Here is an 18,212-nt window from a genome sequence, read left to right as displayed (position 1 = left end):
CTTGATGGACACCTACATCATTTGAAAACATAAATTCATTAAGAGAAAAAGTCTCAAAAAGGCTACCTGCACATTTTCACTTGTCATAACCATGCAGAGTCTTCCTGGTGTTTGTTGAGAAATGCTTTCTGGTGTATAAACTGGCTCTAAAGACAGTTCCAAAAAGTGTTAAAATAATATGAGCAATGGCAGCACTTCTGAAAATCCAAGGTGAACGCAATGAAGGGCAACACTGATTGGATATAAGTTCAGTATATGAGCTTTTTTTTTTAAGGGAGTTTGGTTATTTCATGGTCATGCTTCATAAAATTTTAGTATTTCTCCATTTTGCATTGTGACTATGTTTTAACAAAAAATATCAGAAACACTGATAGTTTTCTACTTATATTCAGAGACTGACAATACTGATGATATTTTTTGAAAGAAAAAAATATATATCTAATCTTCCATGTGTATATGGAAAACTACTCATCTCAGTCCAAATTCCTATTATAGAGAGACATATAAACAGATATATATTCTGTTTCATGAACTAAATTTCACTGTCCATGTGGAATGAATGGATAATTTATATTCCAGAAGCTAAAAATATAGTTTCAGGGCATGAGTGAAAAGGTTTTTATAATGTGGAAGAATAATTATTTCCCTGTTAGAAGAAATCTCTATTTTATTACATAGGAACAGGAATTGTTAGTATAAAAAGCCAAATAACCTTTAATCTACAGATACAGTTGTTAATATATAGCTTTTACTTCCTAAATAATACAGTGATTTTCAGTCATTGCATTATATTACTTAAAACTTTGCATAAATTGTTGTAACCATGGAAGAAATTGTTTCTGTTTCATTAAATGAAGAAGTAAAAGTACCAACTAAAAACAGTGTTTTTGGAAAACAATAGATTTATTTAAACTGTTATACATAAGGTATTAGAGATCTAAAACTAAGTGGTATGTTAGAGATATACAAAGAACTGTAAATAATGACTGAAAGTAATGTAAATTCAACTTTATGATGAACAAAGATTTTTTATAAGATCATGTAGGTGTATGTAGATAAATCATCTTTGCTATTCACCAGAGAGGAATATTTCTTTCACTTAAAAAAAACGTAGAATTTTGGTTTGAAAACTCTTGCCCATATGAAAGAAATGAGTGGGGAAACCCCACCCTGCTTGTTCACAACATGAAGGACTCAGAGCAGACCAGGTAAGTATTGTACACTGTGCTACATGAAAAGCAGGCAAAACTAAATATAATTTTAAAGTTGTATATAGTTTTTCTCCCTTTTATTTTCTCTTAATTTTCCTCCCTCCTCCAAAGTGCTTTTATAAAGAAAAGGACAAGGATGTTGGTAAATAAAAACAATTAAATGTAAATTTTCTAACTCCTGACAATTTTTACTGGATGAATACTTTTTGAAATTATCCCGTTTGTTGATTTCAGTAGATTGTATAAGATGCTTTTGTATCCAAAATAAACTTGAAGCGTGCTGACCTTAAATTAGTTTATAAAATCTTTTTCAAGAGATTCAGTTATGAAACAGAATCCCCTTACATTTATACTCAGAAATAAACAACATAGATAAAAACCTCCAATATGTTTATAATTATAAATCTTACAAAACACATAGAGTTTGTCATCATGCTGTCTACCTAGGATGTGCCCGCTCATAGGGAGGGAGTTTGTGACAGACAGGAAGCAAGGAACTCTATTCTGTTCCTAGATGAGTGCTTTCTTGAATGCTTTCAATATTAATTCTCCTTCTATATCAAACAAAAACTAAACCCAAAGGATTAATATGGTCATTCTCTGTACTCAACTGCCATCTTGACGGGGAACCATTTTCTTAGTAATTGGTCCATCTCTAGCAGCTATTAAGTTTCTGTCTGGTGTAAAGGCACAGGCTTGCCAAGCCACTCAGTCATCGGTAGGTCTGTGCCTATATTAGCATTTTCTGGTGCCCTTCTGTTCTGCCCAGAGTCACTTCTCAGTATGGAGAAGTTGTTAATGAACCTAAGTTGTCTGGCAAGAACTTACTCCAATCACCCCAACAACATTTTCCTTTTCCTGTATCTTTAGCTATTTTCTATTTCCTAAGCGTGTGTGGTATCCAAACAGTACAAAGGTTTGACCACTAAATTATTTATCCACTTTCACATTATTCCAGAGTATTTGAGCATGATAGGCATTTACATGTTCCACACATCTAGGCATCTGGATGTGCATTCTGAAATGCAATAGGCTACATCTTCTCACTGATGGCTCAAGAACAAGGGGGATGATCTTATGAGAAATAAAGATTTCGTATTTAAAGCTGCTGTTCAGAAGAATGGCAATGTTACAGGTTACAACGCTTTCGGAACTGAGTAAGTCAAGGATCAGGACAGTGCAGTTTCTCCTCAGGCCACTCTTCTAGCTGTCAAGGGGTGCCTGTCTGACGCCTTTAAAATTTCAAAAATTTGATATATAAAGATATGTCAGCAATAAATTTGGTCTTCAACAACACTCTGTTGATGATAATGCATTTTTAGTTTAGTGAATCGTAGAATAACCAAGTTTCTGAGACTGAAAAACATTTACAACCAGGGTTTCTTGGAACCCCTGAGGATATATATTTTGTTGCTTAAAACTATTTTTGAACACTGAACTTCTTTTGTCATTTCTGAAAAAAATGCATTTATTTTACTCTCATTCTTGAAAAAGTTGTTTATGTAAGTATGGGACTTGAGTTTGCTAGTTATTTTCTTTCAACAGCTGAAATTATTTTTTCCATTTGTTATCTTGTCAATTTTAGGTGACAAAATATCTTTTTACTTGTTTTTTTATATAATATGTTATCTGTTGTCTCTGATTACTAAGATCTTTGCATCACTTTTGGAGTTCTGTGGCTTTGTTACAACATCTATGTATCCCAGTTTGTTTTAGTTGGCTGGTTTGTGGATGGGAATGATTCTTTCTATGGTACTCACACCTTTCTTCAAATATGGAAAATTTCCAGCTATTATCTTTCAACTCAACCTATCTGGAATTCTTGGTAGACATTTGGTGTAATTTCTCATTTTATTCTTCCACCTTGCTTACATTTTCCATCTCATGACACTCTGTGCTCATTCTGTACAGCTTCTACAGGTATAACTCATACTCCATTGATATTCTCTGAGGCTGTTTCCCCTTTCATCCTAAAAGTTTTTATTGAATTCTTAAATGTGTATACTACACATTTTTCTGAGATTATTTGATTCTTTTTCATCTAATATGCTAATCCGTTTTCATAGTGTCTATTGTTGGTTTGCATTCCTTTTTTTCTTAATGATTAAATTTAATGTGATTAGTTTACGCTTTTTCCATATTGTTAAGCTACCTCATAATTTTAGGATCTTAATCATCCTGCTTGCTTATTCTTTATTATGTTAGTTAATTCTCATGTGGGAATTTAGCATTATTTAACTGAAAATTCATTTTCAGACTTTTCTTTTTTCCCTCAAGGGTCCTGTGTGCCCCAGCTGAGACATGTTTCTGCAAGAATGGTAGGTTTCCATTGGTTTACATAAATTATATTTTGGGGGATTTATGTACTGTGGGTAATATAAATTTAAGGCCCAGACTGCTATTTGCCAAGGTCTAGAATTTTGAATTATTACAGTAGAGCTATTTTTTTTCCATTTTACCTAGATTCCTAGAAAGACAAGCTCTAGTAACTTTGCTGGATCAGTGGGTGCAATTTTCTTGCTGCTTCATCAAGGAGGAAGCAGCTTTTCCAGGGTCTTGAATTTATGTGAGATTTCCAGTTTCAGATCTCTAACCTGATTTGACTCAAGTCCTTCAGCCATGAGAGACTTGATTAGGGACTGGCCTCTCCTGTACAGTCATGACATCAGCTCTGAGTCTTTCTCCTCTGCTTTTGAGTTCTTTTTTGAACCTTGAGTATTTTCCATTTTTATTTGTTTCTGACCTCTATATATTTAGAAATAATTATAATAACATTACTATAATAGAGATAGGTATAGATATAGAGATAGATATAGATAGATATAGATACACACATACACACACAAATGGGGAGTGTTTGAGTGCTTCTTCTTAGTCCACCAGAATTGTTGATATGATACCAATTAGTAATTAGTGATTAACCTAGATGCAGACAGTGAGTTTAGATGAAATTTCAAGTAGCTCAATGTGAACTTTACAATGTTAGGAAAAGGGATAGCTTTCCTAGTTCATTACTACAGCAATGGAAACAATGTTCTGCCTATAAACCTATCCCTTTGTTGTCTCACATTCTTACTGTTTTTTTTAAACATTCTTTCATTTATTTTATCTATTTTTCTATTTTGTCTCTGTTTCTCTATAGGATTATATCAAGTTCTCTTCCTTTGTTCATGTGAACCTTATTATTCTCCTGGGTACATGTTCAATATATATTTAGCTACATAAAACTTAAAGGGATAAATGTATGAAAATGAAGAATCTTTTAAGTGCCTAACAATTGCAAAAAACAAATTCAAATAAAAAAAATCAATCGACACTAAATAAACTTTTAGTTGCTATATATTTTTTTCTTATTATCTATTTTGTGCTTTATAGCCAGTATCTTCAGTGACATAATTTCCTCCCTATTAGCACAATGATTGTTTTCTTTATCTTGACTAGATACATACAAACCTTTTTGAATTTAGGAGTGCTAATCCAACTAATCCATACCAGAGTTGCTTTGCCAGACAGGGCAGGCAAAGCAACAAAACAAGATTTATTCTGACATGTCCCAGAATAGGACCTTCAGTCACTGGAAAATGTAATTAAGAAAAATCTCAGGGGCAGAAAAGATGTCTTTTGAGGCCTGGCCTGTGGGTATTTGATTCTGTAATGGCCATAGTGTACTCTCCGTCCCCCCTCCCACTCCCACCACTCCATTACTTAGGCCTCGCTATATGGATTAGATTTCACAGGCAGTTCAACCTTATCTAATATGTAAATTTATGCATGCCTTGTCCTTTCCATTTAAGAAGATGGAAAGCCTTAAAAAAAAAAAGTTAAAATAAGTGGATCAGATTGATTTTAGTACAAGGTTGACAATGGTAATAATCAATGAGATAAAAATGAAGAGTAGGATCACTGACTAAATAAGATTTGGAGGAAAAAAAGTTAGAAGAGAATGTGATTAGAGTTATGGGATGGCCAATATTTTTTATGGGTATAACGAATTATGTATTTATTCCTTATAATATAATATTATAAATGTGATCTTTAAAACTAGCTGAAAATCAAGGACTTTATAATTGATAAAAGAAATTTTATGGACTTGAAAAACAATTTAAATTACTCTAATCATTTCAGGACATAGTTATTTCATAAAGTAAGTACCTGAAAACCTAAATATTTTTGGTTCTTTTCCTTTTTAGCTCCTGTCTCAGTGGAGTCTACCTTGTAGGAAGCAAGAATTAAATTTATGGGCTCACGTAGTTCTACATTCTCTGTAGTTTTCCCGCTAGATCTAATGTTGCTTTTTGCTCTCATCTGGTGACAAAGGTAATCACATCATTCTTTTCACAGTTCAGAAGACAGTTCTTTGTTTCCTGACTCTCACTTAAATGTATACTTAATTTAGAATGTTCCATATTAAGTTGGCAAACAATGTATAACTTGTTTGCACTAAAAATAAAGCTATTAGAAAATATTTTATTAAATTAGATAGCATGAAATTATTCATTTATGAATAAATGGAAAACCATGATCCCCAAAGGGTGAACTTATTTGTATCAAGAAACTATCTTTTGAAAAATCAATACCCATAGGAGCTGTCTCAATAAAAACCATAACCAAAGTGCAAGCTGGAATTCTTAAAGAAGTGGTGCTTCTTAGGTATATCTAATGTGGAAAGAATGACTTATTACTTACAAACCTTCATAAAACTAAAGATGCAAATGTGAAAGTAATAATTAAGTGTACAAACTATGAATTTAGTACCTTTTACTATGCTAGGTACCATTTATATTTTTTGGCAACTTTGGGAAACTTTTAATTTAATAGACATTCATATCCTTGACATCCTTATATTGAATTTTTAATTTCAAAATATTTAACATCAAAGCAGAAATAAAATAAACAGTCTAAAATGCTTTGTACAGTTCTGAGAAATAAAAATATGTAGGAAAAATCCAAATTTAATTTTAATATTTTTATGTTGAATATCAACTATATGTCTATAATTTTACAATGTTTTCCTCTTAGATGCTCCCTTGCTCTCATAGAGTAATGGCTCTTAAACTTGAAATATATTGGAATCACTTGATACACAAATGTAAAATGCTGCTTCTACAGCCCACTCCCAAAAGGGGGAGAGTTACACTATAACACAGGCTGACTGGAGAGATTTATTTAATAAATTGGTGAATTTATAGCTGTATAGTTGGTTTATTTCTAAATGATTTTAGCATTGGAGACCAACTGTAGCCAACTTCCTCAGGAAAAAAAAGAAAACCCTAAGATTCAAATAGTGAAACAAAGTCTTCAAGGCACAGCCTGACACTGTAACTTATTTCTCCTTGTATAATGAACATCATGTGACAGGCAGTTCTTTAGAAATCCAAGATTTTAAAACCACTTGACTCCTAATAATGATCAGTGAGATAATTTAATAACCTCCAATGTACTTGATAGAATATTGTTTATGTCTAGTGAAAGTATGTTAGAAATGACTTGGACCAAAGAAGAAATTTGACTGGTTAATAAAGAGTCTAAGAATGATGATTGAATTTGATGGAAATCATTAGTTAAGACACTCAAGCAGATACTTTACAACCCCAATTATGGACTCTAACATATGTAATAGTCACAATGTGATATATGTACTTCATTGTTGAATCAGGCATATTTGAGAGTAAGACATAATATGGTGCAAAGAAACATCAGCCTGAGACAAATCCTGCCTGCATTCCCACCTCCTCACCCTAATATTGTCTGTACAATAGGGCACAAAAGCACAGAGGCAGATGTCATGGCATATTCTTTTAGAATGCAAGGCTGCTCAAGACCATCTACAGATAATGAACCATGACAACTTTGGATGTGATGAAGTACCAAATGAAAGTAGGAGAAGGCAAAAATGCTATATAAATGACCAGTGCCTCATCAACTAAACGAGCACTTCGAGGGCATTAATACTAGTGATAATTGCAAAAGATACTTATTTTAATATCATAAAACCACTTTTAAAGTAAGAGATACAAACCTACAATCTTCTGTACAAATGCTTCCCCCACTCTGCATATTACAAAGTATGTTTAAGGATGGCAGAATGATCACCAACAAAACCTATCAAAGTTTCTGTTTTTTTTCCAAATACCTTAATCAGAAGGTTGGCGACACAATTTCCAGGAATGCAGTGAGAGGCAAATGAAGAGTCTTCTGATCTGAATCCAGGTGTTTGTCACTCAAATTCTTGTTTGTTCTCGTTTTCCTCTGACAGGCAATAAAAGAAATAATCCATTACAATGCTAGTCTACTATTCTCTCTGCACTTGACTTTACTACTAACTGGGCATAGGGAGTTCTGTGTATGCAGCCCATTCATTATTCACATCCTGCTCTAGCCTCCTTAATTCCTGGTGTGCTAAGGTGCTTCAGGCTAATAATCAATACGTGCAAATCATGCTGGCATAAGGAAAAATCTAGAAGAAAAAATGTTTTCTTCAAAAAAGTGAGTTTTTCACGTTTCTTCTGACATACCCTGCTCAATGGTGTTGGTCTACAGAGAAGAAATAGCATGTGCTGCCTCAGAAGGCACCCAGTGGAATTGCCCACCATGGGGAATTATCTCTAAGCAATTCACACTTTGTTTTGCTAACAAGACTCCTTGTTAGGATACTGAAATGCTATCCTCCTCTGCCAATGTTCTCCCACCTTTTAGAATTATTGAAAAGCTAACTGAGTCTATTTTGACTTGTGAATCCCTTAGCAGGCAGCACAGTGCCAATAAAAACAAAGGTATTGCCAAACATTTACCTGAGGAGGACTTGGAAATATGGCCTATACAAAAGGTCTGAGTTGTGGAGGAACGCTATCAGATATTGTGATAGTTCCCTTCCTTGCTTGCTTCTCTGTCCTTTCCTCCTCTCTCCCCTTTTATCCATTATTTTCTTTCCTTCTTCCTTTAATTTCATTTGCTTTAATGCACTCCTTATTGCATTTATCTACTCTTTGATACAGAGCAATGTACTTTCTTATATTTGCAGTTTTAAATAATGATTTTAGAACATAAAATCCCAAAACTCTAAGCACAGTGGCATGATTCATTCACATATGTGAAAACATAAGTAGGGGGATTTATGTTATCAGCTGAACCTTGTAGTCCCAATTAAGAATGGAGGCCCTACATCTTCCAGTGGCTCTCACACTAATCAGACCATTCTGCCCTTTTGCAGTTTCAGTTTACAATCTCCTGAGAATGCTGACATAGCAACACCCTGTGATCAGAGGATTCAAGCTTTCCTACTATGAGATAAATGCACACACAATCTCCTGCAGCTTTCATTACATTCCGAGTAGAATTTTACAGTTTTTCTGCAGTTATTAAGGAGTCCTATTTGCCAACTAATGGACCAGAATCATTACAGCATAAATGCATGTAGGAAAGTCTGAGGGTTTACTAGTTTTCAAAAAACCCGTACTTGGTTTAAAGAAATAGGTGCTACATAAGAGATCATTGTTCCCCAAGTGGCTCCTGAGGTCCATTTGGCCTGGCTGATACAGACATGGAGTGGTTGGCTTCGGCACAGGCTGTCTCCATTACAAGTTCTCATTTACTACCTGTGATCCTGTCAATGAACATTAGTTGAGTGTCTATATGGACCTTTTTTTCCTTTTTTTGGCTAGCTCTTGGGAACAAAAAAGAGAAAGGTAGTTTCTTGCTGCTGAAAATACAAGCAGAGGAGTCAGATATAGAAATAAAATGGAATATTGATTATGGAATATAGAAAAGTACAAATTGATAAGTACCACAGTAGAGTTTTAAGATATACTATGCACTGAAGAAGGATTCTTCCTCTCCACAAGAAAAATTGTATTTTCTCATTTGGAAAGAAGAAGAAGACATCACTGACACTGCGTGCTTAAGCATGTGTGTGTATGTCCTTCAGAGTACTGGGCCTGAGGTGATTAAACAGTAAAGTCCTGAAATTACTGAATGGTTTACACAATTGTGGTCTTTCGTAATTGGATTTTTTTTCAAGGATTCCATGTATAAAGTGGCTTTCCCCACCAGAAAGCATTTAAAACATTTTCCCATGGCTACAGGTCCCAAAAAGTCTTTGATTACTGAGAAAGCACAGCCAACCAGAGTCATTTTCTACATGTTGGAAAGAATACATGAGTGAGAAATATTCTCCCATTCAGGAAGCCAAACAGCGCAGATTAAAAACCATCTGTCATTGGGACTATGAGCCCACAAGCAGGCAGCAGACTTCCAGCAGAGTCTGGGGCAGGAACAGTGTGTAACACAGATTTAAAAACACAAGATTCAACTAGACTCATTTGCTCAGTCACATGGTTTAAAGGCTATTACCAGCTCCCACCAGAACCCTCTTTGCCATGAGTTACATAAAAGCACATGTTGTAAACTGAAGACATTTTTGGATGCAAATTCATTGTTTCTCTCAGAAACAGTTTTCTAAATGCTTATTTTGTGTCAGGCAAGGTGTGAGACACTGCAAGTTCATTTGCAGAGGAAAGCAGCAGCTACCTCAGCACCCCCTCGCTTCACCCCAAGGAGCCTGTAGGCTAATGACAGATAGAGACAGATAAATACATATACAAAGAGCACATGTAACTATATAATTTATATTGTAAAAGTTCCAAAAACAACAGGTAAAGATGCTAGGAAAGCAAGAACAGGGCCCTCATCCAGAACTGGCCTCCATGTAGACATCACATTTACAAATTAGCTGGGTTTAGAGGTGTGTTGGATGCTGGGGTGGGTACAGGGATAGTTTCGAGGTGGAACACTACGTGTGTGAAGTCCTGAGGCAGAAAGGAGGTTTACATGTTTGAGAAACAGCAACAGCAATGGTCTATGTGGTTGTGATATGGTGAGTATGCAGAAACATGGGGCATATCAAGGCTGGAGGCAGGCCTGAGTTTGTTGCTGCTGAGGGTTCTAAGTGACAGAACCATGAGAAGCCACTGAAGGATCCAGTCCCTTTGCTTACTCTTTGAATGATGGATTGGGGTTGAGGTGGGTGGGGACATTTACCATGATTCCCCCCAAAAATTATTTTACCTATTTCTTAGGAGTAAAAATTATCATATTGACTTATAAATCAATATTCTGGCCCCTGATGTTTAGTCACAGTTGATTTGACTTACAAGTACCCTGCACTTTTCTTCATAGCACTCATCATTGTTCTATATTTATGCTTGTTTCTTCTTCTCCCTAGTGACACCTCTTCAAACACCTCTAAGAGCTAAAGTTTTTTCCATTTGATTCACTGATTCTTAAATAGGGCCTATAACATTATTTGGCACAGAACAGTAGTAGCTCAACAAATGCATCTTAAGAATATACGTGAATGGATAATTTAAAAAGTGGTTTCCTGGATGGTAGCAATCATTTAATGTTATTCTGCCCCCTAAGTTACTCTCATGAGAGGTTAACTTTGCATGGTAAAATATAGCATACCATACTAATTAAATGTGTTCTTGCTGATTTGTCATGAAAAACAGTATTTAGAGTTGTAGCTTATGGAGAAGGCATAACTAAACCAATGTGGGCAATGCAAATGTATAAAAAATAAAAAGATGAATGCAAAATGTATTTTGTCCTAACTAATGTATTTCTCTTAGAATTTGGGCTCAATCATTACAGAATAAAATACAATCATTTGTCAGCAAATACTCTTGATATTTTTCATAAATTCTAGGTCCTTTGGTTATTACAATTTAGAGTTGGATGCAGGCACAGAACTCTCTAGGACCCTTTGTTTGGTGGGGAACTTACAGGAATATATCAAGACCAAGCATATGTACTTCAAATTTTGTAATATTAAAAGATGATTTTTGTGGCACATATATAAATTCATAAAAGCTTACAGACAAAAAATATGTAAGAATCTTTATTGTACTGTTTCCTCAGAGTGAGATGTATCTAATTCATCAATTATTTTTTTTCCATTGAACATATGTACTATAATATTATTGGGTTATATATAAATTATTTTGATATATCAAATAGCTTAAGTAATCTAGAGGGATGTGCTTATGATATGGTTTTCCAAGAAAATACTGCCAAAGGTTATTTGCTTATGATGCTGTATGCATTTTTGTTTATGTATCTTCATTTTTTATTGTGCGATTTTTAAAAGGCTAATTTGAGCATTGCTCATATTTGGAAAACTAACTTTATAGTAATCAATGTAGGTTAAAAGATCCAGTGAACCTTGCTAAAGAAAATATAAATGATTAGTTTATGATGAATTACCTCAGGTTTTTGACCTTATGTATAAGCAAATCAGATGATATAACAGCAAATTAACCAAGACATGAATATTTAAAGAGTAATTACATTAGAACATTTCTTGTGCCAAGGAGCCCTGAAGGACATTTGCATAAGGAGAATCATGTTTGCAATGGGCAAAGGCAAAAAGTAGGGGAGTAAGTAGTAGAGCTAGACTTCTACTTGCAACATTCAAAAATGTTTTTCACAGTTAAAAGAATAATTTAGGACAAAGTGTTTCCAAATTGTATTATAAGCATAGAATGAAAAAGTCCTTCAGGAATTATCTAGTTTTTGGTTTCATTACCTATTGGTAGGAACTGTAGCTCCAAGAAGTATGCATAGTCCCTGAAATATTATATAGAATTATGTGCACTTATGTACTTATGCATCTTCACCAGATCCTCAAAAGGAATCCATAATTCCTTCCTTGATAAAATATTCATAAATAAAAACTCACTTGCCTAAGTTCTAACATTCATATCTTTTGATTCTCTATCCAGTGAGTGAAAAGTGCCATTTCCATCACAGGCTTCCTAACTCCTTGCTATAATGCAAGGTCCAAGTCACAACAACACAGCCCTTTACTTCTAAGAATACAATATTAAAATGTCATAAAATACTCAGAAAATCAAGTTTTTATTTTATTATTTGAATACAATTAGCTTGGATTTTTAAAACCATGTCAGGGAGAAATCCTTTATCACAGTTAGTCAATGTGCAATAAGAGCCATAGGAATTGCACATAATTTCTCTTTGTGAATTGAGTAGAAGAAGTGAATTTGAAAAGCTTGACTCCCTTGTCTGATTTAATCCACAAAACAAAGCATCTACTTTCATCATTTTTGTTTTATTTCTAAAATCTCAGCATAGAACACACTGTGAATTTTAACAGCCTGTTTTTGTTCAACTGATTGTCTTCAGTTTCTCTATTCCTTTGTTAGGACAAATGAATATATTTCTTTTTTCTTTTGTAAATTTATTTTTGAGTTTAATTTTAAGTTATTCAAAAGAGGGTTAGACTTCTTTATGAAATAAATATAGTTAGGAAAGACATCTGGTCTAGACATTTGCTAAACCTTGCTATCATACACACAACCTATTGACCATTATAATGCACATAATCTATTTTTATGCACAGTATCTATTGACCACTATTACTGGTAGATTAATTACTAGATAACAGATAAAAGCTGTACTAGCAACAGTTAACCACAGTGAGAATTTATGTGAATTCTGATCTGAAGTGCAATGAAAATTATTGGGAGCATAGATTTAGGCAAAACACATAAGCATGTATATTGCATTTTGGGACACTAAAGCCAAAGTAAGTACTTTTATGGAATTATTATTTTTTAGTTGCTTGTTTCTAAATACAGTCTTCTAATAACTTTTTTAATAAGGAAAATCTATTAATATTTATGTTATTTAATATATTTAAACTTTTAAATAGTTTAAAATATTTATATTATGATTATATATAACTATTATAATTTTACTTCAGACCCAATTTAAGAGAAAATGAATGGAATCTAGTATACAAATGTTTTTGAGTGACATTTATAATAAAGAACTGAATTGATCTTTCAAAGATATACGTTTTGGTTGTCACTGTGTTCTGTCTTCAGACATCCTAAGTTCAAATCCAGACTCCAGCACTTCCTAGCTATAATCCTTAATTCCCTCATCTAAAACAAAAAACAAACAAACCTGAATGTAATAATTCTCTAATAGTGCTGTGGTGAACACTGGATAAATTAATTCAATTACAATGATAGTACACAATAAGCCCTATTGTGTTGCCTATTGTTAGTGCTACTATTGTTGATATAATTATTTTTTAATATAAAGTTAACACCAATTCAAATTCAAAAACACTATAGCATAGAGGTTCTCATTCTTAAATCCTGAAAGCACATATATTTATGGTATATTGGAGTGTACATCACATCACTGAACTGTTATTCATAGTTTTTTATGCACATGTCATATTTCCTTATCTTTCCTCCAGGTACTTGAGGGCCAGAAGTTCCATACTAATTTGTCTTGCCTTTTTTCTTTACTTCTATCTCTCCTTTCTTCTCTCCTTCTATAGCAACACATATTTATTGAGCAACTACATGGCAGGTACTTTCATAGGTCTGAAGTTACAGGGGCAAACAAGACAAAGCTGTTGTCTTCATGTTGCTTAAGTTTTTGTAAAATTCAATGAAAATGCTCTTACTGTTTGCTAAATTCAATGCCTATGCCAATGATGAAGTAACAAATACAAAAGTAAAGACATGAACAAATATATGCATAGTAAATATTTTTGAAGTATATTTAAAATGCAAGAAATTATAAAAGATATCAACTTTCATAAAAAACAATAAAATCATGAAAAATTAACTATGATAAAGTCAGAGTATACTGACATTGGTTGAATGGCAATGTATTATTATCAAGTAAATATAGTTACATTTTCATGTAAATAAATAATAAACAAGATTAAAGTTAAGCCACAGTAAAAATGTTTATCCTTTACAGGGAGGGATTATACACTTTGATAAGAAAGGAACATACCAATAAAGAAATAAATATAGTAAGTTATAAACATTTTTAACATTTACTTTATGGTATAAGCTTATCTTGAACAAAATATTTAGCACATCTTACATTTTTATGTCACACTGCCCATGTCAGAAAAACCCAGATATGAGAAAACTCAGATAATAACAGGTACAATCCAATATAAAAAGGAATCCTCTATTGAAATGGCTTGTTCATGTAATAGTGACCATGAACTTTTAAAATACATAAACTACCTATTTTTTAAAATGACACATCTTCTATGTATTTATTTGGGCAATAAGAATATAAGTATAATACAACTGTATTGATCTCAATTGAGTAATTAAACATTTACCTCTTTCTTATATTAGATGTAAAGCACTTAATTTACAATGATTAAAGCTACTGAAGAATTACTAACATTTTGAGTCCATTAATTATATTGGAGAAAGGGACACTAATATATTTATTTTTTGTTCCTAGGATTATTTTATATTTCTAAAAGCATTATAAACTAAAAAAAGAAGTTAGAAATTATATGAAGTTTAAAATCAAGCCAAATTAATGACTGAATCACTTATTTATAGTATACAGGAGAAATTTTAGAATATGTAAATCTTCTAAAAATCAAGCTACATTAATCATTTTCACATTTTAAAAAATGTACATATAAATGATTAAAATATGTTTACTTTGAACACTCTTAGAATGTTAGGCCCCTCAGGGTAAGAAAGTTTTTCTAAACCTACTATATTAGAATATACTTATTTCAGACTGAACCCATCATACTCAGCAAATTGTCTTGTACAAAGAGATAAATAATCAGTATCTCCTAGTAGAGAATTTTGGATCTTATCTAGTGATGTCTTCTATCTGCAAACCTCATATTTCTAGTGTTTCTTCCAAGGCTAGTGTTCAGTAGATGATTGATGAAATCCATAGTCCCCTATGAGGAGAATGATACTATCATCCCCATTTTACAGCTTACATCAAACTCAAGGTCACACTGGTAGTGAAAATTAAGCTGAGATTTGAACCTCAACTACCAGTCTTTCAATCTCACTCACACCCATTCGCATAACATTCCACTGTATTTCTTAGGGTGTGGCTATAGGATCGCTGAACCAAACAAAATTCGCCCACTTCTGTAATACTGCTAAGACAGTATAGGATGTGAAGTAGGCAGAGTGTGCTGATGATTTGTTTTCATTTACGCGAAGACCTGCGCACTTTCTTTTTAAGCTCAGAAATGCCTGGAACTACCTCCTCACCCTCCTGCTACCACCACCATGTTGTTCCCTTTCTTTTTCATTTGGTTGTGTGTTCACTTATTTACTCATGTAATTAGGTTTATTGGAGGTTTACAATGGACTAAACACAAATACAAATGATAGCTACTTTAGTTGTGAACATCATATGAAATCATCTTTGCTTCCTTGTCTCTTTGTGTAATCAGGAACAATGCTATAAATTCTTTTTAATGTATCTAGCAGCAACTTGTCCTTTTTTCTCTATTTCCACCATTAATGCATTGAGACTACTACTCAGGTCTTTATCACTTTATACCTAAATTAAAGCAACAACCTCTGGAGAAATCTTCTACCTCTAATCCATCCTACACACTAGAATCAGATTAATTTCCCTAAAATACTTAAGTATGTAACAAGTTCCATTATTAGAAACACATTGACGTAATTCCTTTAAGGTCTGCACTAGGTGTTCCGCTTAATTGTCTGAGGACCTTGCACCATGCCAGCACAGATTGGGCAAGTATTTAGTAATCATGTATTCAATTATTCATGAAGTGAAGATCCATTTAGGTCTATTTATCCTCAGAATTAAGAGTAAATTAAGAGATGATATGAATTGTTCTTTTCAACTTTTTTATTAATATCCATGTAACATGTTAAGATCCACAGATTAACTTTTCAATGAAATGCTGTAAAATACATAGCCTCTCAAGTTAATTTCATTCTGTTTCCTGGGTGATTGCCCATAAAATGTTCCCTTTGTATATTTCAGAGATTCTAAACTTTCTTTTATTGGGAATTGCAGGGAAGAGTATGGATCTTTATGAGAATCCCATGACTCTCTCAATCAAAATTCACATACACTAAATATATCATTTATGCCTTTAAGAGATCAAAAATAACCTGAAACTCAAAATAGACTCCTACACTATGAACCTTGATTAAGAATCCTTACTCTTTTCCTTTTCTATATCTGTTCTCTAACAGTTTACAAACAAGTTCAATTTTTTCCATACTAGGCCAAAATATTCATTCCACATCACTTATCCTTTTAACCTATACTGATCTTTTTCCTTCTTACTATGAAACTTTCGTAGCAAGCTTTTCTGCATTTACTTCAATACATGTATTAAATCTTTCTATTAAAGTTATCATGAACCTCAGGTCAAACCCAACACCTAAAACACAATTTTCAGCTTCTCTACATTTGTGTGCTTGTTAAACACCTTCCACTGTCTCAGAACTTTGGTTGTGTGTCAATACGTACACTTCACGGTTTTTGTAGTTTTGTATTTTACTTTAGTACCTTTTTCTGATTGTTTTTCCTTTATCATATCTGAATTTGAACCCCAAGATTTTATTCTCAGCTCCCTGTTTCTATATTCTTCCATATACTTGAACAGTGTCAGTATCAATGCTATGCAGATTATTCCTAACACTGCATCTTTAACACTGGCCTCTTTACTATACTCTAGCCCCCAATTTCCTACGGATGGCTATCTCCTTATAGATGACCAGCTGGCACATTAAACTCACAAACCTTAAAATGTAGCTCACTTCCCTCAGAGTTTTTTTATATTTTGTGTTCCATAGTCCAATTATAAAGTAATACTTTTTTAGCTCTGTGGCAGGTCCTTCTTTAAAAATTTTAGTTAGACTGCTTCTTATCCATTGAAATTCTTTAAAAGTGTCCCTCATTGCAGTTCACATCTCCCAGAAGCCATCCCCAGCCCTTCATCTGAGTGAGGATCATTGCTTTGTACCCCAGAGCATCCCAGGCTCCTCTATTAAAGTGACACTAATGCTATATTATTTTCCAATAGGCTGTGAGGCCCCAGAGGCAGGGAGCATGTGTCTATTTTTATGTGCCCAGCTCATCAGATGATTGAATTTATTGCTATAGGAACTCACTTCTTCTTCTTTTTCTGATGGAGAACTAAGTGAGAAAAACTGACTCGGAAAGATGTTTCTATAATATTTTCCATGCTATTAATTATATTGGGCTTATTCAAGAAATGAGTATTGACTTTGCAAAACATTGTGTTTCCAGATTCTGTATATATTTAAAATATAACAGAAAATATTTTTTATATTCCTAAAATTCATGCCATTACTTACAATGTCATTACTTAAAAGAGAAAATCTGGAAAGGCTAATGGTTAGAAAGAAATCTAAAGAAATGGATTTGAAAACTGGGTTAAAACATAAATCATTAAGATTTCCTTTTTTACTTTCTAAGCAAAACTCCCAACAAAGCATGCAGGTGGTAAAGTTGCTATTTTTACTGTTTCTTTATTAATATATTGACTATTAGACTGTAAAATAAAGTATATACAAGAGTTTTATAATTATTTTAATTAAATTACTTTGAATCATGTGACTTTTTTACAACTGATTTGGAAAGCCATTCTTACTAACTTGGGCTTTAGATTGTTGTTCAGCATCACCAGTGGTGTTTCTTTGTTTTTAAATCTCATAGTTCAAACTCTTTAGAACTACATTCCTCAGAAATAAAAGCACTTTATGTGGCCTCCCTGATCACGGCATAATATTCAAATACAGTTAATGTTCCAAAGGACATGAAAGCATTTCCAACTGTTATCTCACTTTTCCACTGAGTTCCTCCCTAGTTAGGAAAGCTGGCAGTGCGAGCACATTTTCATTAGTTGAAACAGGGTAGAACTCAGCAGCATTCTGTGATGGGCACATATTTTCTTAAGAAGCCCTGACATTTATTGTTCCATAATAGGAATTGAACCTATATACTTGACGGACTGTTTCTTCTTAGGTGCCTCTTGTAAGAATCATCCATCAGAATTATTGCATTGCTTTTGGGTTTACATAGAAAAGTCTCTCTAGTGGAATACACCCTCATTTTCATTTCCATTTTAAGGTAGCAGCATCAATTCATAAAGAACATGTTTGT

At 33.4% G+C, this 18,212-nt stretch overlaps 1 protein-coding gene across 6 annotated transcripts in view; it reads right to left on the bottom strand.

Moving 5' to 3' along the window:
* The window catches only part of SYT1 (synaptotagmin 1), a 529,074-nt gene that overhangs the window by 415,449 nt on the left and 95,413 nt on the right, over positions 1–18,212 (bottom strand). For 5 of the 6 annotated variants that reach the window (XM_045845010.1, XM_045845011.1, XM_045845009.1 and 2 more), the window contains one exon: positions 7,345–7,460. The exons of the other annotated variant lie outside the window; for it this stretch is intronic. The gene's annotated coding sequence lies outside the window, so the exon portion shown is untranslated. The remainder of the gene's footprint in view (positions 1–7,344; positions 7,461–18,212) is intronic. 6 annotated transcript variants of the gene reach the window in all.

This window comes from Phyllostomus hastatus, unplaced genomic scaffold (assembly GCF_019186645.2).
Source record: "Phyllostomus hastatus isolate PE091 unplaced genomic scaffold, TTU_PhHast_1.1 phas_contig_432, whole genome shotgun sequence".
NCBI lineage: Eukaryota > Metazoa > Chordata > Mammalia > Chiroptera > Phyllostomidae > Phyllostomus > Phyllostomus hastatus.
This window is presented reverse-complemented; position numbering and strand designations above follow the sequence as displayed.